The sequence below is a fragment of the Danio aesculapii genome, chromosome 18 (genome assembly GCF_903798145.1).
Source record: "Danio aesculapii chromosome 18, fDanAes4.1, whole genome shotgun sequence".
Lineage (NCBI taxonomy): Eukaryota > Metazoa > Chordata > Actinopteri > Cypriniformes > Danionidae > Danio > Danio aesculapii.
In genome coordinates this window covers 28,707,619-28,733,030 of record NC_079452.1, presented here as the reverse complement: position 1 = coordinate 28,733,030, position 25,412 = coordinate 28,707,619, and the positions used below count along the sequence as shown (strand labels likewise).

At 34.8% G+C, this 25,412-nt stretch overlaps 1 protein-coding gene across 2 annotated transcripts in view; it reads left to right on the top strand.

Annotated features, from left to right (window-relative positions):
- LOC130245230 (F-BAR and double SH3 domains protein 2) overlaps window positions 1–25,412 on the top strand; it is a 198,939-nt gene that overhangs the window by 32,429 nt on the left and 141,098 nt on the right. The gene's annotated exons all lie outside the window — the stretch shown is intronic.

Sequence of the window (25,412 nt, the reverse complement as noted above, 5' to 3'; positions counted from 1 at the left end):
ACATCCGCCATTTTCAGCATGAGTCGAAGCGATATCACTAAAGGAACACGCTAGCTCTATTTTTAGATGCAAGGCTCATTTGGCTAAATACAAGAGCAATATTCTCCACATTATTGCACATTATTCTCCACATTATATCTTTAGGTAGGTTTGCAAACATGTGTACTTCTCATTGAGTCTACCTTATACTTCAGCCGTTTGCATTTCTCGCGATCCCAGACGCTCCCTGTGATCTTAACTAGCATGCGTTTTAGAATTCTAAACATCGGTTTCTATCAGGGTACACTCAAGTCGACGGCTGGGCGCCGCGGACCGCTGTAGAAACCTATGTTTAGAATTCAAAAATGCGCGGCGTGACGATTCGGGACACTTCATGTTTCTGCTGCGCCACAGAGAGTGTCTGGTGTGCCGTGTCGCAGCTTCGAGCGGCGCATCTGGTGCCTCAGTCAAAGTTAATTCAGTGTGCGTGGTTATTAGTCTCGGTGTACAAGCTCGGCACTTGAAACTAGCACACAGTTGGCTGTAAAACTGTACAAAGACACAAATGATTTTATACTCTCTGCTTGGTCTGTGTCAGAGTCGTACATGTACGACTGAATGCTGATCCTCTTCTCTCAGTCTGCCTGTCTGTGTTGCAAACACAGAGCGGGAGCTCATGGCTCCGCCCCCTTGTTACGTTGGGCGGGAAGCCGAAACTAGTTTACATGTGAAGCAACACACCCCTAAATCAGCGAACAGTGGACACGCCCCCAACATGACACTTTTTAACACATTCTAATAAAACAATCTGAATTGTGTTTTGAACTGAACCTAAACTGGCACACTCAGAAGAACCAGAATATTAATATTAAATCATAAAAAAGAGATAAACTTTGTGCCCTTTAAAAGATTTTTATTGATTATTTCATGGTTTCATTACTCGTTTCTCATGCAATGCTTCAAAATGCACATTAACACACACTGATGGAAACCTAGCTATTGAAGGAGAAACTTGAGGCTGGAAGATTATAAAGACTTGAGAGTATAAAGTAATGTTGTTACAAAATAAATACAATAAAAAAGGGGAAAAGTGGAGTTAGATAATTACGACGGATCATTGTCGTAGGCTTTGAAATATTAAGTTTGTTAACCGTTCATATTTATATTTCTTGGAAACACAAACAGAGTCGGTCAGAGTTTACTGACCTCTAGATTAGTTGGATCTGTTTCTAACTTTACTCACACACACGTCAGTGCACCATCTGTATGCCTCTATTGTTTATGACTGGTTTATTATTTCTCTTTAGGAAGTAATTAGTCATTTAGCATTTTGTAAACAGATTTGTGTAAACAACTGCCATCGTGCAGCTGTGTGTTAGTGTAAAGCAAACCCAAAGACTTTTATGCTCAGCAGTGCTACATTTATTTATTCACAAATACAATAAAACAGTACAATTTTTAAAATATTGCTGTTAAGATGAGCCATTTTCTGTTTGAATATATGTTGATCTTGTAATTTATTTCTGAGAAGCAAAGCTGACTTTTTAACATCAATACTCCAGTATTCACATGGTAATTGTAATTCTAATCAGGAAACATTTCTTATGGCTCGTTTCCACTGACTGGTACAGTTCGGTTTGTTATGGGTCACCTTTATCAGGCTTGCGTTTCCACTAACAAGGGTACCCTTTTGGTGGGCGTGGTGTATGACAGAAAGTTTCAGTCGACGTCATTCTAGCTTGAGGAAATGTCTACAATAAAGCTGTACGGATCACTTACATATCATATGAGAAGCACTTCTCACAAAACAGACGCTTCATACACAAAAATGCTTGTGTAGAAATGTTTATTACTAACCTTTCTATGAACATGAGTTGATTATAACTGCAGATCAATGACGGTGTGAAATAACCTACTGTAACGTCTGTAATTATATAAAATAACGAAATAAATGAACATAAATAAACACATACAGCCCTTTACAGTCTCCGATATGATACCAACTACAGAAGAACTACATATAGCAGACATTTCGTCAGTATTTGGGTTCAAAACAACACAAAATATAGCCCACAGTCAGTGTAAACCTCTCATCTGTGTCTAATCTTCAGCAGCACATGTCGCCTCTGTTAGACAGTAATTCTGTCATTCCCGGTTCATATTAGTCCAAAAGGTGAAGTTAATAATTTAGTTAATCATGGCATTTTGTTCATGTTTGCTGATAAATAACGTGCTCCTTTTTTTCCGGCTCCTCCTTTGTTTCTTCACGCTTCACTCTCGCGTTTGTCAGTGTCTGACAGGATCGGGTTTCAAAAGCACGTCAATAATCAAGCGCAGGTTATTATCATCAGCTCAAGAAGTTTGTTATTTCAGATGTAGACGCGCGGCGAACCCAAGCAAGAAAGCGAAACCGCTCGCGCCTCAGACTGGCTCGTAAAAAACTACGGGGCACAGGGTAAATCTGCTCTTCTTCTTGGCTTTATAGCTATTCATCAAGACGACGACAAGGTTTGGTTGAGCCCAGATCGACCATGGCTCGTTATTATATGTATTTATAATTTCGCTATAATCTCTCGCTGTGTAATTCAAACATGGCTTGTTCTGGCTTGTTGCGTAGGCGAATGACGTATCTCTGTAAACCAATAGCGTTCAGCTGCGCCTGTGGCTCCGCATTCTGGTACCCTTTCTCGTGTTTGGTAACCTTTCGAAAGGGTGCCGAAAAAGTGGTTCGGTTCGGTACGCTTTTTGACAGTGGAAACGGCCATAAAAGCGTACCAAACCGAACCGTACCACTCAGTGGAAACGGGCCATTATTATCACCAATGTTGAAATCAGTTGTGCTGCTTCATATATTGTGATTTAAAGGCACATAGTTCACTTAAAAATTCTAATTTACCCCTCAATTTGTTTGGTAATCTTTGAGTTTACTCAAAAGAAGATATTTTGAAGAAAGTTGAAGAAACAATAAGATATTTTGAAGAAACTGGTAACCAATGAGTTCCACAGTAGGAAAATCAAAATACTATAGAAGTCAATGCTTACAACATTTTTCACAATATTTTCTTTTGTTTTCAAGAAAGAAACTCAAACAGGTTTATGACAAGTGAAGGAGGATTAAATTATACAATAATTTATGCTATTAAAAATAAATATAATAAAAACCTACCAGATATTTGTACAAAATGTTTGGAAGCTAGAGGAATCTTGTTTCACTGTATTTGGCAGTGTACAAAGATTAACTTATTTTGGGAAGAGGTAAGAGTCATGAGTAAAAAGATCATTTCAAAACAAATCCTCCTCAACCCAAAGCTTTTGGTGGGCTTATACCCAGAGGACTCAAATTATAGTAGAAACACAGAGCAACACAAACAGCATGCTGAAGTATAAATACACGACAACGTGCAAGGCATGCACCGTATAAACCAGGCGAGACACTCCCCACTGCAGCCTGTAGTGCACTGGCTAAACGTATGTCAACAACATGCATGTCGACATCAAACATTCGTTAGCACACATTTATAGCAACTGTCTTGCAGTATTTTGATTTTAAGAATGAATCAAGTGAATGCTTATGTCCATTACATCGACATGCATGTGCGAGCAGTTGTCGCTAGAAACGATAATTATTTGCATTAGTTATTAAATTACACATTACAGTGTACAGTGTATATTATTAACGGCTACACCTACCTCAACCCTAAAACGTCAGTGTAAGCATGTGGGTTACAACCATAAACATTATAATGGATGTCTATGGTTGTGGGTTGTGACATCATCATCTTTTTCTTTTTGTATTTTTATGGTGGTTGGCATCCAGCGTTTTGGGGCATTACTGCCACCTTCAGGTCTGGAGTGTGAATTTACAGACTAAAGTAACGGACACTACTCGAGTATGTACGACATTTTATTTTCAGTTTACTGCAGGACCGTATGGAAGTGTGCGATTTTGGATGCAGTACGTCATGTTGCATGTAGGCCGCAGCGAAGACTATTTGCATTATTCTGCTTTATACTGCCATGATAATATGTGTTAAATACTGTAACTTATCCATTAACTTGATTTCTGCAAGAGTCCTGTAGAATGATGAAGACCACAGCTCCCATGATTCCACATTCAATCACGCCGTCATTAAACTACACCTTTGTTTGTTGCCAATATGCGCCCTCTAGTGGCTAAAATTACATACTGTGCCTTTAAGTTATGTATATTAATCCACAGTTTTCTTTTTAAACGAGTAGCAGTTATAATAATGCTTGCAAAAGAAGGAATTGTTACGATAGTTTTCAAGATATAATAATCAAATTAGCATGTAATGCTCAAGTAGTGATTGCGATCACTGCTGTATTGATTGTCTCATTTAACTGCTGTTGAATCCGTACGGACTGACAGGGTTTCTGAGGACACGGCTGGGTGGGTTTTTTCCCCAGCTCTAGACAGACACTCAGACCTGTTGGGTCTCAGAGTAAGAACCGTCATTAGACGTCCACGGCTCCTCGGGCTGAGATGCTGCTCTGTAATTAGTCGCTCTGAGGTTTGCTGTAATTATTGACTTGAACTGGTATCTTACCCCACTTCCTCTTCCTCTGGAGGTCTCCTCTTCCGTCCCCATTCTCTTTGTTTCCTTGTATATCCATGGGTATATTCAGAAATGTGGTCATTTGGAGGAATTAGATGTTACATGTTCGCACTAGACTCTATAAAGCAATATAATATACTTGAAAATACCACATTTTATGTTTTGGCCCAGCCCTGTCTTCTAAAACTGTTCAGATTGTTTTATTCACACCACCTAATTTTAAAGACATGTTGTTCATTAATACTTTACAATAAAGATTAATTTGTTAACATCAGTTAATTAAAGTAAACTGGCGACATCAAGTCTTAGGTAATGTTTATTTCTGTTTAATAACTCAGTAAAATCAAACAGTGCAACATTGTTTTATTTAACGGAGCTATTAACCAATATAATAATAATAATAATGATTCCTTACATTTATATAGTGCTTTTCTGGGCACTCAAAGCGCTTTACACATAGGGGGGAATCTCGACATCCACTACCAGTGTGCAGCATCCACCTGGATGCCATTTTGTGCCAGACCGCACACCAAACACCAGCTGATTGGTGGAGAGGAGACCGAGTGATTAAGCCAATTATGATATGGAGATGATTAGGAGGCCATGTTGGACAGAGGCCAGTGGGCAGATTTGGCCAGGATGGCGGGTTAAACCCCTACTCTTTTTCGAAGGACATCCTGGGATTTTTAATGACCACAGGGCCTCGGTTTAACGTCTAATCCGAAAGACGGCGCTCAATTACAGTATAGAGTCCCCGTCACTATATTGGGGCATTAGGACCCACACAGACCACAGGTTGGGTGCCCCCTGCTGGCCTCACTAACACCACTTCCAGCAGCAACCCAGCTTTCCCATGTGGTCTCCCATCCAGGTAGTGACCGGGCGCAGCCCTGCTTAGCTTCAGTAGGTGACCATATATAATATATATAACAAATATAGTTCATCTGCATTTTTAATTAACTTTAGTATAGTAACTTCTATAACAAATGTAGATATTTCTCACTGATGTTAGTTAATGCGTTAACTAAAGTTTACTAATAAAAACTTATTGTTAACTATTTTACTTCATATTTTGCAGTTTTATTTGTTTAAAACATTTGTTTACTCTGACCATTTATACACAATGAAGCTGTAAACCACATAACTGATGATGATTGGTGCATGTTTGTGTGTAGGGGCAGGACAACCACATAACTGATCATAAGTGCGTGTTAGAAATATGCAGAGTTATTTTTGTTGTTATTCTTGTAGCATTTTTGTACTATTTTTCAATATTGTAATAAAAGAAATTCTCAACAAGAAGTTTTGATTATATCCCTAGTTAACATGCTGATTAAATACCACTTGACCTTCAATATATAGAGAGGTGTAGTAAAGTATACTAATTAATATAATAATAAAAATTGCATGTTAAATTCTGGTTACATGGGTGTTCTGAAGAAATAATGAGCTGTGTATCAAAGTTTTCCATATCTCATACACAATATATTGCAAAATTATTGTTATTGCAATATTAGTAAATCTAATTAATCTGTAGCAGACATGTGATCAATTACATTTATTTTATGCATTGCTTCTTTATATAAATTTGACAAATCAGATGGGTCTGTTCTATCTTAAACCCCGCCCCCCAGTAGTTGGTGTTCTGCTATTGGCTGTTTTTTCATTGGAAGTTGCATAACTGCATTGGCTTGAGCAGAAATACAGTAAAAAATGAGAAATAAAATTGTAAAATAGCTGTTTTCTACATAAAAAAATATTATTTAATTTATTCTTGTGATGAAATATTGGATATTTAGCATCATTATTCCAGTCTTCAGTGTCGCATGATCATTCTGGAATCATTCTAATACACATATAACTGTTTACATTTTTATAACACACATGCAGCATTATTAGGAATCTAAATAAGTGACTTTACTCCTTACTCAAAAGTATTCATGTCTTCAATGGAAACACAGTGTATACAACATTTGGCTTCTTAGCTGTCATGACCCCCAGGTCAAGTGACCTCCGACCCTTGCTAGTGTGTTTCCTATGTAGGTCAGTCGTGGCAGAGTTTAGCATCTGGAGTTCACATGCTGCACTGTCTGAATGCATCGCTCTTCCCACACACATACACACACACTTCTGTTAACCCTTTGACACCTTATCCCTTCTTCTGTTAACACACTGCCGTTGCGGATGTCACCTTAATGTCCTGCACAATGTGTAAAAACAGACACTTCTTCATGTCATAGCAAGCAGTAACACTCCCCGCGCATGCATAAGCTAAAATAAAGTAGACCATCACTACTTAGAAACCTGAAATGTTTCTATTATTAAGGATGGGTTTTTAACTAAAGCTGTTCGAACTGAAGTTCTGCCGAATGACTTAACAGTTATCAGTATGCTGGTGAAAACTGTACATTTCTAGTCAAACCATCCTTATGAAATCTAATACCAAAAACAGAAATAAGGGCAGTTATAGTAGCTAAAAATGGGAGAGCGTTGCTGTTAAGTGATTGTATTGAATATGGAGCAATTAAGTGTTGATGTTAAAGGGCACCTAGGTTAGTCCTTTTTTCAGATTTAATATGAGTGTTTTGCGTCTCCAGAATGTGTCTGTAAAGTTTCAGCTCAAAACACCCATCAGATTTTTCATTATACCTTTTACAAGATTTTATTTAATACATTTTTTCACTAGGGGGCTGTTTTGTCGTACTGCGCCTTTAAGGCTAGTCGTGCCTACTACGTGCCTTTCTGCGTGCCTTAATCTCCTCCCTCGGCTGCGTCAGACAACAGACAGACATAAAGGAAGCAGATGTCACGTAGCGTTTGTGAGAAATACTACAGTAAGAACTTTACCAATGAGTATTTGTTGTGCAGTTAAATCGATGAGTCACACACAATGTCGTTACAAAGTTCACATGCACACACACACAGACAGACAGACAGACAGAGCGCGCGTTAAGCTTTGCACTCTTTTTGCACGCATATGTGACAGGATACAGGTTAATCTCCACTGCTGTTTGGATATCTGATTTAACGTCCACAAACCGCGATTGAAGCGTCTTCCTTTATAATTGTTCTGAGACGCGGCTGTACTGATGAAGTAAAGCTGAAGTGAATTGCTGTAATTCATTACACACATGCTTTGTTTTAAAACATTTTAAACTTGTAAAACTCACTCTTGATCACGTTTGATGATGATTGATGATCCTGGTGAACTGAACACACCTTTTATTCCCAGCTGCTTTGCGCACATCTGGTCTTGTTGATATGATTATACACGTGACTACCGGAACATGTTAATACGCAGCTGTCAATCAATATTGGTGGGCGGGGGGACCGCATTCCTACGTAAAGTTGCCGTCGGTCTGAAAACCGCTCCAATTGGTCCACCGTTTTTATGTTGCTAAATTTGAAAAAAAAATACTGGGTGTGTTTATTTCACACCAATATGACGGTCTATACACCATACATGCACATATGTCTGTCCAAACAGCTTGAAAGGTAGATTTTTCTCCATAGGTGCCCTTTAAATCAAAAGAAATTCACACATACTTGAAAATGAAATGATTTAATGACAATAATTCTCAATGGTTACAGCTGAATTAAGTACAAATAACTGTATAAAAGGATAAAAAATGAAATTATGAAAACATATGATAATAATTGTACACAGCTTAAATGTAAATTAAAGTTACCAGAGATAGGGGGAGAAGGAGCGAGACAAAGAGAGTAGGCCCTGAAGAAAGCCTGAAAGCTGTAGAGTCAGAGAAGATGAGAAGAGAGGAGCAGAGCTGGAAAAGACACAGAGTAAAGTTTACCAGCTATTTTGTATCTTTCTTGACCATGTGACTTGGCATGGGCCGATCTAAGATTCTGACGGTATGATAACCTTGGATAAAAATTACACAGTATCACGGTATTGTGATCACTGCTTTAAAATATATAAAAAAATGGCATTATTAATCAATGGCGTTACTAAAGAAATTACTTTTTTAGTAATGAGCAATCAAATAAACAACTGTTTCCACCATTACAATTTTGATACCATTACTGCAAATAATGCGCTGTTATATAATTTGCAATGGAGTGCACTTTTTATCTGTTACCATTGACTTGCTGTGGTGTGAGTGTGACACATAAGTGATGAGGATAGGCGTGTGTGTAGGGGTGGGACAACCACATAACTGTTATAATTACAAATATAACAGTTTCTTAGTAAACGAAAATTATACAAAGAAAAACATACAGATATTAATAAAAGGTCATATCAGACCTTTCAATTTAGTCAGGGATACATATTGTAATATGAATCCAGCAGGAACATTTTTAAACATTATTCTTAAAGTTCTAGAGAAACCCACCTATATTAACATTTAGTCATTTCGCAGCAGTGTTGTGCACATTACTTCATTCATTTTTCATATCATTTATTCTTTCATTTTCCTTCGGCTTAGTCCCTTATTTATCAGGGGTTGCCACAGCGGAATGAACCGCCAACTATTCCGGCATATGTTTTACTAAGAAAAAAATTGCGTCATTATAAAAGTAACTAATTACCAGGGAAAGTAACTATTGTGCTACTTTTCAAAATAGCAATATGTTTAAAAAAAAACTAAAACTGAAGGTTGAATAAAAAATGGACACTAAAGTAAAATAAATTATTACAGACCCTTTTCACATTTCTGGGTTAGTGGGATTAGGGGATTTCCAGTACTGGAAATCGTCATAGTTGGGTAAACTTAGAGCACAAAGAATCGGAGAGTACAACAAATATTTTTTTACAATGCTATTTGCTGAAATAATAATAAAAAATGCCATGATGGTGTTATCAAGACTTATAGAAAAAGGAAAAAAAATTGTGTGAAACTGATAACGACAGCCAGAGCAGAACGTCAAATTTACTTCCAGCCCCATAGATACTGCATTAGAAACCCCTTCAACAAGCGGGAATTTGTTTTTTGTAATTTGATGCAAAGATGATGCATAAATAAATGCATATAAATGTTCTTGCGTTTAAAAAAAATCTAAATATTGAAAACTTTTATGGATTTAAGATTATGAGGACCATTAAACGCGTCATAACAGTCTTGTGAAAAGGGTCTATTATAAAACATTCCACACTATTCTGTACTATAGTAATGTTGCTGTGGGACAATGTGAGAGACGCCTATCTAATGTAATATTTAGTGGTAAATGTTACCATGAATGTAACCAACGCTGCTGTTATGGCATTAAAACATAAATAAATTCAATTCTCTAGAACTAAATTTAATCAAATACTCAAATGCATCAAAATTAATAATTTTTTTTTATAATTGCTTTTTGGTAGGTTTGCTCAATCTTTTTAGGTGTATTGTCAGTGCATTGGTTAAACTAAAGATGAAAAACATTTTATTTTATGGCTAAAAGTTATAGTGGTAATATATTTTTTTTAAGTATTTCATTTATATGGTGTTATCTGAAGGTAAATATGAACAACGAGGCAGCTTTTTTGTTTTTTATGCAATAATATGCTGTAAATGACAACACTTTTATATAAAATTCGCAAAAAATGTCATCAGTTCTTTACTAAACTAACTAAAAATGAAACTTTTTTTATTATTATTTTGTCAGAACTATAAATCATAAATCCTAAGGAGCTGTTTTTTGAAGTGTTTTTTTAATATGCTTTTAATCATTATAGGTTTAACAATACATCCGTATTTGTTGTGTATTTTGGAATTAAATGTATTTTTTATGCATTGTTTTAAATACCAGTGTCACAGAATTTTTAATAGTCCTCTTTTTTTTTCTCAAAGTAAGAAACAAATGCATTGATTTAAAGTATGGTATTAAAAATAATCAATAACTCCATAAAATCAAGTAGAGTAGAACTCCACTGTAATACCAGTTTCACAAAAATTTTAATCGTCCTCTTTTTTTCCCCTCAAAGTAAGAAATAAATGCATTTCTTTAAAGTATCATAGTAAAAAAATAATAATAATAGTAATAATAAAATAAATAAATAAAATTAGATATAGTAGAACTCAATTTTAATTCCAGTTACACAAAAATTTTAATTGTCCTCTTTTCCTCTCAAAGTAAGAAATAAATGCATTTCTTTAAAGTATCGTACACTGAAAAAAGTGTTGCATGCAAAACTGTTGCAAACTATTTATTTGTGTTGAATTTAAACAAACTAATTAAATTTAATAATGTTCAACTTAATTGGTTTGTTTAAATTCAGCCCAAATAAATTGTTTACAACCACTTAACATAAAAAAATTTAGTAAATCCAAGCAATCAGCTTTGAATAATTTTTTTCAGTGTAGTAATAATAATAATAATAATAATAATAATAATAATAATAATAATAAATAAAATTAGGTATAGTAGAACTCCATTGGAAATCCAGTTACACAAATGTTTAATTGTCCTCTTTTCCCCTCAAAGTAAGAAATAAATGCATTGCCTCAAAGTATGGTATTAAATAATAATAAATAAATAAATAAAATCAAGGATAGTAGAACTTTATTGGAATGAAGCTTGCTTGCATATTGTACAATTGTAATATTTGTAGCAATTAATGTAAATGTAATCACTCTAAACAGGCATTTAGTGAGACGATCATTTGTGTAAGGACTGTGATGCAACAGAACAAGATGATTTTGTTGACGTGAATTTAAACAAAGTGTGTTTTAGTAGCAGAAAGAGGAGGATGTGTGGTAACACCGTCGCTTCACAGATGTGTGTGGTTTTGTCTCTGTCTGTCATTGTGCATTTGAGCGTGTGATCTGATGTGTATTTCCATTTATAGATTGCTGTTCTGTAGATATCGACCCGCTATATGCCTCACTTGTTCCTCTAATAAACACATTTACAGCTAGGCCTGTGCAATAGGATGATATGCGTTGTACAGACAAAATAAAAAGTCTGTCTTTTGTGATATGCTCTATTATTGATTTAGTTGTGCTACAAGATACATTGTTTATAGCAATACACTTAAAAAATGAGGTTTGCTGTTGGTTCAATCTACTTATTTGAAATGAGCTGAAACTACACAATTCTTCAGTTTTTTTTTGACAACTTATTTCTTGTTCAATCCACTTAAATTTGTAAAAAGTAGGTGTAATTTGTTAACTAATTAATTAGACTTAATTCCTTTGTTGTCCTTTATGTGTTTTTTACAGTGTACTTTTTGTATTATTTATTTATGTGCATTATTACAGGCAATTACTGGGATGCAAACCAAAATATGAAAAACAGCATCGTGAGAAAGATGCAATTAGGGCTGCACAATATATCCTTTCAACATCGATATCGCAATGTGTGTGTTCACAATAGTCACATGTCAGGATATGCAATGTTCAGTTGGGATGATAGTTGTTCAACAGTTGAAAATACATGAGAGTCATTGCAATGTAATATCATGACAGAGTGAAACTTTATCATTTGCATGTGTTTTAAAGGCTTTTTAAGAGAGTTTAAAGCATTCTGGCACAATAACATCCAACATCTGTAACTTTATTGAAGGAACGTTTTACTGATTTATTAATACAATGAAGACTATACAGTTTTCTTGTACATTTAAATATTCAGTTTCTGTATCTGAATACAGTTTAACTCTCTGTAAAACCATAAAGAGCTGTTTATTTGACTTCTTTCTTTGCTCTATTGTAATTATTCTCGCCTTTTTTTCATTTATACATGATTCACACCTTACAAAATCGACTCAACCCATCGAAATTAATGATTTTTTTTCTTTCACAATTACACTGTAAAAAGTATGACCTAGATCTAACTTATAAAAAGTGAGGCAAGTGGCTGCATCGGACGTTTTAGATTGATACAACTTCCAGCCTTTAAGTATATTAAACGCTAAAAGATTGCTTTAAAACAAATGCAACAATTAAGTTGAGCCAACTAATATTTTTAAAATTACTCAAGTCAGATAAACTGACTTTTTTTGTTAAACCTAACTTATTTATACATTGCTATATGTTGCCTGTACTTATTTTAATTAGGTATTAAGAACTTTATTATCTAAATAAAATTAACCATGCATATGTCATTTAAAATGAATTCAATTGACTTCTGGCTGTAACCTCAGAAAATAAATCTTCATTTCTATATTCTACGCACAATATACAGTGATTAAGTAAAAACAGATAAACAGACTTTATACGGTCAATAACAATTAAATAAGAATGGGAAGATGGATTAAAGACATAGAGCTATTCAAGCCATCTGGTGAAACTGTATTCCTACCGTAATATACCGCAGAAAAACAAAATATCGCAGTGTCAGATTTTTTCAAGATCATGCAACCCTAGTTGCAATGTTGAAAGTACAATGTTTACAGTTTGCATTTTATTTAGCAAATTTGATGTTTATATTTGTTTTTTATTAATCTTTTTATAAACATACTATACACATAACATTTGCTTAATGAATACATTTACAAAAATAAACAAACAAATAAATAAATAAACAATAATAATAAAAGTAATAATAATAACTTAAAAAATAATAATACATTAAAAAGTAAATAAACAAATAAATAAAACTCCAATAGAAACACAACAACTACAACAAAGCCCTGAAAATGTATTTGTTTATTTATTTATTTATTTATTTATTTATGTTGGACCTTTAATCATTAGTTTTTTAATGGTGTTTTATATTTAAATCATATTTATTTCGTATTTCTACCTTTTTAATCAAACATTTGCCCTGAAGTTCTAAATAAATTGAGGAATATGATATCAGGATATGAGACAACTTACACACTTGTATTACAGAGAAATATTAAGGCCCTAAAATAGTAAGTAGTAGTAAGTACAGTAAAGTAGTAAGTAAAGTTTATTTATAAAGCACATTTAACTTCAGTTTGGCTCTGACCAAAGTGCTGAACAAAACCAAAACACACATTCTAAAACCGTAAAATAACAATAAAAGTAATAATAAGAATAATAGTATGACGGCAACAATGCACAATAAAGATTAAAAGCTTGGGAATCAGAATCAGAATCAGAAAGAGCTTTATTGCCAGGTATGTTCACACATACGAGGAATTTGTTTTGGTGACAGAGCTTCTACAGTGCAACAGCATTACAGAGACAGGACAAAAAACAGATAATAAATATATTTTTAAAATAGAAGTAAGTAGTGAGTGCAAATATACAGATTGACAAGTGTATGTACGTGTTTATTACTATATACAACATTATATGTGCAGCTGTTATGTGCAAATTGGCATGTAAAGTGTGTTGTTAAATAAGTGTATATGTGTATAAAAGTGTATAGCAAGTAGTGATGTTGGTTCAACAATAATTATCAAGTGTTCATGAGATGGATTGCCTGAGGGAAGAAACTGTTTCTGTGTCGGGCTGTTCTGGTGCGCAGTGCTCTGTAGCGTCAACCAGAAGGTAAAAGTTCAAAGAGGCAGTGTGCTGGGTGTGAGGGGTCCAGGGTGATTTTGGCAGGCCTCCTGCTCGCTCTGGATAAGTACAGTTCTTGGGGAGTAGGAAGGGTTGTACCAGTGATTCGCTCAGCAGTCCGAACTATTCGATGGGAAGGCAATAGAATAAAAATGTGTCTTAAGTCTGGACTTAAGAGAGAGAAGAAGCACTCGTAATGTCCAGTGGCAGCTGCAAAGACTGCAAAATAGTGTTGATATTTTCAAAATATTGATTTTTTAGTAAGTATCAATACTGGAATATTTGAAATGATACGATCTTGCTTTTGGTTAGTGTCGATATAGGCTTTGCTCTCTCTTTTGGTTGAGAAGGGTTTTAGTTTATGGGAACAAACGAACAAATATATATGGTTTAAATATACATGGTTTTCTTGCAGTATCGAAAATGGTATCGAATATCGATATTTGTCCTGGTATTGTATCGAATTTAGAAAGTCCATTACAGCCTTAAATGCTCACAGTAAAAATTCCATTGTATTTTGACGGTAAAAATAAGTTGCATTGTACTGTGAACATCACAGTGCAGGTCTGGCTGATTTCCTGTGCATTGAATTTTAAGGTCACGAAGGCAGGTTCACCACAGGAGAAATGTGATAGTGACTTTACGACAAGAGTATTTAGTACCAGATTAACTTCATCCCATAGAGAAGGATGATTTTTATTTCTCGTGGCTTTTCTTGAGCACACACTCCTCTCATTCTGCTCCCTGTGCTTTGAAGTGCATTAAAACACAAGCGTTTATCAGCATCATCACTGTATTAAATGCTACTGAGCATGTAGTGCGATTATAGAAATATGCAGGTGGCAGATGATGCACAAACATAATGGCTTTTAAATGTTTAATAAACATACCAGCGCATTTTAGAACGTGCGTAAATGACTTTAATCTTCTTCTTACAACTCTTCTAATTACTGAAGTTTGCATGCACTTTAGGGATGAGCGATAATTGCAAACAGAATCTATTTTTAAAGACGGAAAACAAGGCTTCATAAATTTGCGCTTTCTCTCTTTTGCTCTGGCAGCTTAAGAGGCTTAAGACATGAGGACATTTCCGCTGTGTTTTTCCCATGAATTTCTTGAGAGGGAGTGTGTTGGTGATTTTTAACACTGGAACAGCGTTAGAAATGTTTGACCACCCTAGAAAGTGCACTTGAACTAGGAAGATAATTTAGACACACCCTAATTCATCTTGTTTAAATGCAAAATGTTTATCTGAAAACACAAGAGCTGGAATGGCATCGACTCACACTAATAGGAGTCATTAGATGGACAGTTCACCCAAAAATGAAAATGTATGCTTAATTTACTCATCCTAAAGTCATCTGAGATTGCTGTTTTCCTCATGAAGGACGATTTTTAGCTGAAACGTGGTCTTTGGTGATTCATTTAACACAAGTCAACAGTTATTAGAACTTTATAATGTAAAACAAACACATTCAGGTGAAAACAAAACGAATACCCATGACTCCTGATGAGACATTGAGGTGGAACATTGAGCATTCTGATGCAAAATCATCAGTCTGAATGAGAACTAAAGATAGTTTACCACATAATTACCTCTTAATGCTGATTTTAAAGTTTGAATCATTTTGAATGTCTATTTTTAAGACATTAAAGGGCACCTATGGTAAAAAATCTACTTTTCAAGCTGTTTGGACAGACATATGTGCATGTATGGTGTATAGACTGTCATATTGGGGTGATATAAACACACCCAGTGCTTTTTTTTTTCAATTTACACAACATAAAAAAGGTGGACCAATTGGAGCGGTTTTCAGATCGACCACAACTTGACGTAGGAGTGCGGTTCCCTGCCCACCAATATTGATTGACAGGCGCGTCATCATATTCTCAGTTTGTTGATTCACGTCCGCCATTTTCAGCGTGAGTCGAAGCGATATCACTAAAGGAACACCCTAGCTCTATTTTAGATGCAAGGCTCATTGGGCTCAACACAAGAGCAATATTCTCCACATTATCGCTCTAATCGGAATTATTGGTTGTATCTTTAGGTAGGTTTGCAAACATGTGTACTTCTCATTGAGTCTACCTTATACTTCAGCCGTTTGCATTTCTCGCGATCCCAGAAGCTCCCTGTGATCTTAACTAGCATGCGTTTTAGAATTCTAAACATCGGTTTCTATCAGGGTACACTCAAGTCGACGGCTGGGCGCTGCAGACCGCTGCAGAAACCTATGTTTAGAATTCAAAAATGCGTGGCGCGACGATTCGGGACACTTCATGTTTCTGCTGCGCTACAGAGAGTGTCTGGTGTGCCGTGTCGCGGCTTCGAGCGGCGCATCTGGTGCCTCAGTCAAAGTTAATTCAGTGTGCGTGGTTATTTGTTTCTGTGTACAAGCTCGGCACTTGAAACTAGCACACAGTTGGCTGTAAAACTGTACAAAGACACAAATGATTTTGTACTCTCTGCTTGGTCTGTGTCCGAGTCGTACATGTACGACTGAATACAGATCCTCTGTCTGCCTGTCTGTGTTGCAAACACAGAGCGGGTGAGCTCATAGCCCCGCCCCTTTGTTACGTTGGGCGGGAAGCCGAAACTAATTTACATGTGAAGCAACACACCCCTAAATCAGCGAGCTGTGGACACGCCCCCAACATGACACTTTTTAACACATTATAATAAAAAAATCTGAATTGTGTTTTAAACTGAACCTAAACTGGCACACTCAGAAGAACCATAATATTAATATTAAATCAGAAAAAAGAGGGAAACTATGTGCCCTTTAAAGTTAGTTTAAACCAAAATCATCAGTCCAATGCACTTGAAAATGTAGTAATCAAAGTTTTAGAAATCCTTATTTGCAACTGAGAGGTACGATAGGGGACGGTACAGGTCACCTTTATCAAGCTTGCATTTCCACTGCCAAAAGGCTACCCTTTTGGTGGGCATGGTGTAAAAGTTTCAGACGATGTCATTTTTACTCGGAAATTTAACAGTAAAGCCGTACGGGTCGTTCACATATCATATGAGAAGCTATACTTGTGTATGAATGTTCATTATTAACCTTTCTATGAACATGATTTGATTATAACTGCAGTCAATGATTGTGTGAAATAGCCTACTGTAACGTCTACAAATAAATAAATGCAACATATGAACACATACAGACCTTACAGTCTCCGATATGTTATCAATTACAGAAAAACTACACACAACATACATTTAGGCTTTATCTGGGTTAAAAAACAACAGGAAATATAGCCCACAGTCAGTGCAAACCTCTCAAATGTGTCTTTAATCTTCAGCAGCACATGTAACCTCTGTTAGAAAGTTATTCTGTCATTCCGAGTTCATAATAAAATGTGATAACAGTTAAACATGGCAGATTGTTCGTGTTTTATGTTGCAGAAAGCATTAGGTTTGTTTGAGCTCGGGTCGACCATGGCTTGTTATTGTATGTATTTATTATTACGGTATAATATCTCAGCTGTGATGGCGCTTCCTTTGTTTTCATTTTCCTGCTTCTGCGAGTGACGTATCTCTGTAAACCAATAGCGTTCAGCTGCGTGTCTAGCTCCACCTTATGATACCCTTTGGGCCTGTTGGTACCCTTTGCAAAGGGTGACCAAAAATGGTACGCTAAGGTTCGCTTTTAGGTACCCTTTGGCAGTGGAAAAAGCGTAACGTACCATACCACTGAGTGGAAACGGACCATTATAAACAGCACAATTAGTGACACGATTACATGTCTAAATGGTGCAGAAAGATATGTCTCAAACTCAAACAATAATAATGCAATAATGAGGAAAAAATATATACAGTGGTCTCTCGCTGCCTTGCAGTTTCGCAGATTTTTTTTATTGTGCATTTGGACATGCTTTTTTTGTTTGTTGTTTGTTTGTTTTAAAGCGTTGTGTTCTGCGTCCTGATTGGCTATAGACCATTGTTCATCAACCTCCTCCGTGTCTCCTGTACAGTACAGAATGCATTCAGCTTGCCAATTCAGTATGCTAGTAGTGTGAGTTCCAATAAGGATGCAAAAAGGGTTGTTACTGTCCGCAGAGAGACCCTCGTAAATGGGATTGCACCCCGGATGCACCGCGCCATGCAGCACCATGCATTTTAAAATTGTAAACATACGTTTATATCAGGGTGCGCACACCGGTGCCACAAGTCGCTGGCTGTCTGCGGTGCCAAACTACGACTCAAGACTCTGTTCATATTTCTGCCGTGCCACAGAGCGCCATTGGAATAATTTCATTTTAAACGACATGCGAATGTGCACGTCCGGTGTGTGTTACTTTCAACTGTTTTGTGTGCGGCGCATCCGGTGTACGACCCCCTTAAAGATGGAGTCTGCTTAGCTTCGTGGATCAGTGACTGCAGGGAAAAGAACATTACACTGAATGCCAACATTATCCACACAAAAGCTAAAACGCTTTATGAATCTTTTGCTGACAGCGATGAATGTTTTCTTCTGACAACAGGTTTTGATATTTGGTTTCATTCTATAATACTGGACTTACTTTTCTACCAAAGTTTGAGTGTTTAAACAAGAGAAAAGTGTGAAAATGTTAATGCCTGTCTGAGAAAAGTGTATAAAGTGTGTAGTGTGGGGTTTTACAGCTTTAAAACATCAATAATAAGTGTAAAAAATAAAGCGGATTACATCGCGGATTTCCACTATTGCGGGTTATTTTTAGAACGTAACCCCCGCGAATAACGAGAGACCACTGTATAGCACATAATTTCAAAAGTCAAACACAGGTAATGCAGAAAGGGGAAAAATCTATTAGAGTTTGAACCATTTGTTAAAAATGTAGCGCTTTCCATGTGTCAAAGTGTTTGTAGGTAAAATGCCGCAGCTATCTCTTAAAGGGCTCTTAAGTGTATGATGTCCCTAGAGTGTGTTTGTGAAGTTTCCAATCAAAATGCCACACAAATAATGTTTTATAACTCTCTAAAACTGACCCTTTTAGACTTTGATCCTAATTGTACCGTTTTGGTCGCTGTAAATTCATATGAGATCCTCTTTTCTGAACAGCTGCTTCTCACTCAGGGCTGTTTATGCTAATGAGGGAGAGATGGTCACTAGTGGGCGGGGCTTTCCCCTTCTGATGACACTTAGAAAGAGAGAACGTCAATCAAAGTGTTTCTGCAGACGGTTTTTATCACATGTGATTATTAAAAAAAATAGAATTAATGCATTTTTACCACTTGAGGCTGGCTTTATTCACACACTGCTGCCACACAACTGTGTTTAAACCCTTATTAAATTCATTTTTGCATAATAGGTCCCCTTTAAAGTCTGCGTGAAACAATTTCTTAATAGTATGTTTTTTTTTTCCAGAGTTAAACAAGACAAATGGAGTGGGACTTGAAAAATGTTTTATATTTAATATGATTTAATGATGACTTTGAAGTCACTCAAGGTGCGTTACTGTAGGCTAGGTAAATGTTGGATTTGCAGGCAATGCGTTAACCAATAAAATATATATACGTTAGGGTTTACTGAGTGTAAACACAGAGACAGGGACACTGGAGCGTTTCAAAGCCACGTCTATAAGCTGACATACGAGTGATCCGCTGATGAGTCACGGCCTTAAAACACGTGTTCCTGGATCTGCAGTTACACACGGTAAACAGCGGTGAGTTCTGTGAACTGATGACTTTCACAGCCAATCACAGTCATTTCTGTTTAGCACGTGAACACAACGGCAAATCAGCAATGTTTAAGAACGTGCTCAGCAGCGCTCAAATGTTCGCAGGAAATGGACCTCTTTAAAATTTCAGTACCGATTGGTATCGATTTCCACTAAGCTTCTACCAAATACATAATAAACACTCTCAGAAATAAAGGTACCAAAGCTGACACTGAAGCAGTACCCCTTCATAAGGTAAATTGTTGTACATTTTTTGTACTAATAGTACATTTTAAGGTACAATATGCACCCATTCAGGGGAGGATTTAACCAATAAGCGAAGTAAGCAGCTGCTTGGGGCCACAGGAAATCGGGGGACCCCCAATAAATACCTAGGTTTTCTGTCATATTTTGTATGGTGAGGGTCTAACAAATACATTTGTAATGTAATTATTACATATGTGCAAATGTGTCTCCCCTACTCTCAATCATGGATATCAGTCCAGCAGCCAAATCAGGTCAAGATTTAACTTTTAAAATGAAATGATTATTTTTAGTTGTGATTTATTTTAGAAAAACAGATTATTTAAAATATGTACATTGCATTAAGATGCAAATGAAGAGTAATAAAAGACAGCAAGCTAAAAATAAAAGTAAAATAAAAAATACAAAGGCTGTATACTGTATTAGGACTGTTAGGCCCCATGGCTGAAATTGCTAATGGTGCCCAAATCAATAAATCCGCTCCTGCACCCATTAGCTACTAATATATACCTTTGAGTTACTTTCCAAGTGACAGCTTTTGTACCTTTATTTCTGAGAGTAAATGGATGAAACCTGACCTGTGGACCTTCAGAAGATGAAAAGTGATGAGCAAGCATGTGTGACATACCACACGAAACCTCTTCCTCCATAAACCGTGGCTCTATGTAAGCATCTGGGCCTGTTTTGATAGGACGCCGGGCTCGGGCCACAGAGGGCTCCTGCAGTTTGGTTTTCCTGCGTATTTGGAAGTATTTCAGCGGGAAGGGGGAGGTGCGGAAATTCCTGTCTTGCGTAAAAGCAATGTCGCCGAGTCCACACACACACACACACACACACACACTCGCACACTAATCCCATAAACACAAACCGGCCCCCATAGGATACAACAGACCCCACTGCGACTTTGAACACATGTGCAATGAGTTTAAGTGATTTTAAATTGAAATCAAAGGCTGCAGTGAAGGGATGGGATTATGGGAAGAGGAGTTGGAAAGCAAAACAGTAACCTGATGGTTTTGCGTCATCTTGACTCATCTGTAATGCACAAGGACAGCAGAAGTGAAGGGAGATGGATGCATTGCTCAAACCTTTCGTTGTCTGGATGTTTTCTGCCCTCTGGTATGAAATCCAAAACAGTGAAGAATGTTAAAAACAGCATCTCTATGGCCGACTCGCAGTGCGTGGCATTAATATAACTATAATAGTAGCTCCTGAATAACTGGAACAACATTAGCATCAGTGGAGTAAAGTAATAAATTACAAACACTCAAACTACTGTAATTGAGTAGTTTTTCTCAGAAATTGTAATTCACTAAGTAGTTTTAAAAGTGTGTACTTTTACTTTCCCTTGAGTACATTAGTAGTGCAGTATTGGTACTTTTACTCCTCTACTTTCCCTCAACCTGCAGTCACTACTTCATTATTTCTTGTCTACGGGGATTAGAAAAATCAGTCTTGTGATTCCTGTCCAATCAAATCACACATAGAAGGTAAATCACATCATAATGAACTACCTCAAGACATGGGTCATTTATAATAGCAGCAAACTGTTAGGAGGCATTAAAAGTGTCCAAGAAAATGTCCAAAATCTTTACACGCATTGACCCAGAGACTGTTTAGATGCATGTCACTGATGAGAAGATGACGGATGTTTACTCTATGGCGACTGAAATTACCTTAACCCCTGTTACGTTTTTAAGAAGTTTTAGTGGGATGCTGTAACATTTAAGTGAGAGAGGTGTAATGTGTGCGCAAGAATCAATTCTCTATTTAAGCTTTTTACTCAGTAGTTGAAAATTATGTAACAGTAATGGGAGAGGAAAAATAAAGAAATAAACATTTACAATTATCTTTAAACAAAAACAACGAGTGTAAGCCAAATCAAAGAAATTAACAAAACAAAACAATCCTTAAAACTGAAGTCTAAGCTAGGCGTCAAAAATAAATACAAATAAAAACCAAGATCTTCGGTGTATACGACACCTGAACTAAACTAATTAAAGCTACAAAACTCAAAATACACAATTGGCAAAACACTCAAACTAAACAAACAAAACATCAATCTAAACTAAAAACAAACCGGATAAAACGGTTAAAGCTTACATTATGTTACTTAAAGCCAACGAAGTTCAACAAGCAAACTTAAATTACCACAGTAAACTGAGATAATAAATCACTAAACAGCCGAAGCATAGCACAATCAAATTGCGTGGAGCACAAATGGTACGCCGAGGCAGAGCGCACACCACACACTGGTCTGTCGGGACTTTAAATCCTTGCGGCTCGTCCTGGGATTGGTGGAACCGACACTGTCATAATGATGATGGACAGAATGGTAAACCAATAAGAAACCTAAGGACTAAACAAGCAGAGAGAAGGGTGTAAGAAAAAAAATAGACAAAGAAAACATCAAACATAACAACCCCTCAGCAGTCACAGGACGTCAACATGACGTCAGATTGACGTTGTACCCTAATGTCAAGGGGACGTTGCATTTTGTTTGGAAATGAAAATCGGGTTGACATCAGAACCCAACGCCAGGACGACAATGTCCAACGTCCAACCTAAAAACAACCAAATATCAACGTCTAATGACAGGATGTTGGATTTTGGTTGCCATACCTGACAAATAAATGTCAATATCTGACGTCAATATGATGTTAATTTAAGATGTTGACTCGACGTTAGATTTTGGTCACTTTCCAACCTATAATAAACCAAATATCAACTTAATTTGACGTCAATATTGGACGTAAAATTAACGTTGTCCTTAGACGCTGTCTAGACGTTGGATTTTGGTCACCCAACATCACAACCTAAATCTAACCTAATATTAACATATTATGACGTTGTGTGCCTGCTGGGCAATAACTAAATGCACTACAGAATGTTACGTTTACACACATCCACAAATTACATGTAAATGCATCAGCTTTTTACAGCGTAATACTCACTACTCACTACTCTTGAGTATTTTGGAAAGGTTTACATTTTACAAAGTATTAGTAAACATATTTAATATACTAATATAAAATATTTAATATACTAATATTTAATATACTAATATAAAATATTTAATATACTAATATTTAATATACTAATATAAAATATTTAATATACTAATATTTAATATACTAATATAAAATATTTAATATACTAATATTTAATATACTAATATAAAATATTTAATATACTAATATTTAATATACTAATATAAAATATTTAATATACTAATATTTAATATACTAATATAAATATTTAATATACTAATATTTAATATACTAATATAAAATATTTTATATACTAATATTTAATATACTAATTTAAAATATTTAATATACTAATATAAAATATTTAATATACTAATATTTAATATACTAATTTAAAATATTTAATATACTAAAATTTAATATACTAATTTAAAATATTTAATATACTAATATAAAATATTTAATATACTAATATTTAATATACTAATATAAAATATTTAATATACTAATATTTAATATACTAATTTAAAATATTTAATATACTAATATAAAATATTTATTATACTAATATTTAATATACTAATATAAAATATTTAATATACTAATATTTAATATACTAATATAAATATTTAATATACTAATATTTAATATACTAATATAAAATATTTTATATACTAATATTTAATATACTAATTTAAAATATTTAATATACTAATATAAAATATTTAATATACTAATATTTAATATACTAATTTAAAATATTTAATATACTAAAATTTAATATACTAATGTAAAATATTTAATATACTAATATTTAATATACTAATATAAAATATTTAATATACTAATATTTAATATACTAATATAAAATATTTAATATACTAATATTTAATATACTAATTTAAATATTTAATATACTAATATAAAATATTTAATATACTAATATTTAATATACTAATTTAAAATATTTAATATACTAAAATTTAATATACTAATGTAAAATATTTAATATACTAATATTTAATATACTAATATAAAATATTTAATATACTAATATTTACAACAGATACTTTTACTCTACTTGCTCTACATTTTTAGGCAAGTAATGGTAATTTTACTTGAGTGGTTTTTCAGTACTCTTTCCACCACTGCATCTACGTGTGTTTAGTTTTAAAGGAACACTGCTGTTTTTATTTGGAAATAATCTCAGTTTACAGTCAATTAATTTTATTTTTTTAATTCATTTAGCTGATCTTTGGATTTTTCTGCTATTCTAGTTATAAATAGTACATCTCTTTGGAAAAGGAATATTTTTATTAATTGTTCTGTGTTTGGTGCCTTTATACACATCTACTTTATTAACCCTTATATTCATTAAAATAAGATTTTGATCACCAAACATGTTTAGAAATAGAAAGATAATCCATTTAATAAAAAAAACTAAACTAAATGTTATAATGTTTATGTTTTTCTATTTTTTTTTCCTGTTAAAAATTAAATTTAGTTTTTCCTATTTTAGTTTTAGTTGCGTCTAATTTTAGTTTACATATTAATTTTTGGACTGTGATCTTCAGGATTTTTTTTTTATATTAGTTCCAGTTTTGGCTTTGGTACTGACTAATCTAATGCACATGCACAAATATAATGTAAAGCATCATGTAGAAGTCAGATATGAATTTAAGAGAGAGTCCTGTGAGGGGTGTACTTATTTATGCTGAGCATTGTATGAGGGAGATGAAGAACTCAAATAACTCCAAAATCATAAATCTGACCCATGATCTTACTTTATGATGTCAATTCAGCTTGAAATCAATACAGACAGTGTTTGCATTCTCTATGCATATTCGTGGTCTGATTGTGAATGTTGTTGTAATCTGCATGGTGTAGGAATTATGTTAAAACATGCTCTGCATAATAAATCTTTCAACATTGACATTGCAATGTGCGCATTTGCAATAGTTGCTTGCAGGGTGTATGCTGTGAAATAGACTGTTCGAAAGACGTGTGATAAGTGGAATTATTGAAAAGCTTAATTATAGTAGAGTCAATGTTATTATTTGTGTTAAAAAGGAATAGATGATCCGAAAATGAAAATTGTGTCATCTTTTACTCATCCACCACTTGTTTCAAACCGATGAGTTTCTTTCTTCTGCTGAACATAGATATTTTGAAGAATGTTGGAAACCACAGGAACAAAAACTGAGGAGGTCAATGGTTAGAACTTTCTGACATTCTTCAAAATATCTTCTTTTATTTCCTTCAGGAGAATTTATAGATTTATAGCAAGTTGGAATTGTCATTTTTGTGTTAACTATCCTGTGTGAAGCCTGTAACAAGGTAAACATTTAATTTGATTTTAAAGACGAGAATGAATACAACATCAAATCTGAAGCCCACTTCCTTTTCTGATGATGTCATCTAGACCTTTCATGTTATTGGTTGACTATGTTGGCATTTACAGTGACTGAATGCTATTTAAAGGGACAGTTCACTCAAAAAAAACAACAATTGTCATCTTTTACTCATCCTCCATGTTTATTTTTTTC